Here is a 1,094-nt window from a genome sequence, read left to right as displayed (position 1 = left end):
GATTTTTGTAATTATATAAAAGATAAATATTATTAAATAATTAAGAGAAGTTAGATGACAATTAAGAGGTATACAAAAATCCCAGCGGATAATGGAGAGAATCCTGCATCTTGGGTGGGCTCAACAGTCTTGTACAGAGGAGACAGCAGAGGTTCCAGGCATACAGGGGACATGTGGGAGTGTAAATACAGTATTTTTTTGTTCATTTATAATAAAACATGAAACTCCCCTCCTGCTAAAAAAAAAAAAGAGGAATACACAAAAGATAGAATAAGAATTTTTTTTGGATCAGAACACCTAGGCTTTCATACTAGAACACCAGATCGTACATTAGAATAATAACTGAACTCCCATAACTTGAGCTAATTTTTTTTTAGTGTTCTATAATGAATGCATAAAATTTAAATTGAAAACTGTGACATTATTACACCCATGTGCTAGGGTATGTCTAAAACCTGTGAAGCCTGCCTGCACTTCTAGAAAGTTGCATCTAAACACCAAAATGGACTGGCAAAACAAGAAAAATTGGCAGCCCAAGGTCATTCAAATGTTTTTTCACAGTGATATCACTAGGATTGGAGTCACCTAATGCTACAATTAGTATGGTGAAGGAATACAACCCTGTCACACACATTTCTTTATTTTAAACCATTCAGTGTTCCCATGCTCTGTTTGAACAACTGCCTCTTGGTCCAGGTACAGAGTCCTCATGAGCACAATCAAGTGTTCTGGAATAGTTATATTTCGCAATGTTGTCCATAGCTTGTCATGATCTACACAATAAAAAACCTTTGCATAATCAATAAAGCACAGGTAAACATTTTTCTGGTATTCTCTGTTTTCAGCCAAGATCTATCGGACATTAGCCATGATATCCCTCATTCCACCTCCTCTTTTGAATCCAGCTTGAACCTCCTTATCAACGGAGAAAAGATTGAAGTTGTCAAGGACTTCAGTCTTTTTGGATCAACCATCAACACTTATATAAGCAGCAGTCAAGAAATCAAATGACGTATTGCATTAAGGCAAATTTGCTGCACAAGACCTTTTTAAAGTGTTGAAGAACAAAGATGTCAGCTTGAGGACTAAGGTGC

This window comes from Chrysochloris asiatica, unplaced genomic scaffold (genome assembly GCF_000296735.1).
Source record: "Chrysochloris asiatica unplaced genomic scaffold, ChrAsi1.0 scaffold00074, whole genome shotgun sequence".
Classification (NCBI taxonomy): Eukaryota; Metazoa; Chordata; class Mammalia; order Afrosoricida; family Chrysochloridae; genus Chrysochloris; species Chrysochloris asiatica.
This window is presented reverse-complemented; position numbering follows the sequence as displayed.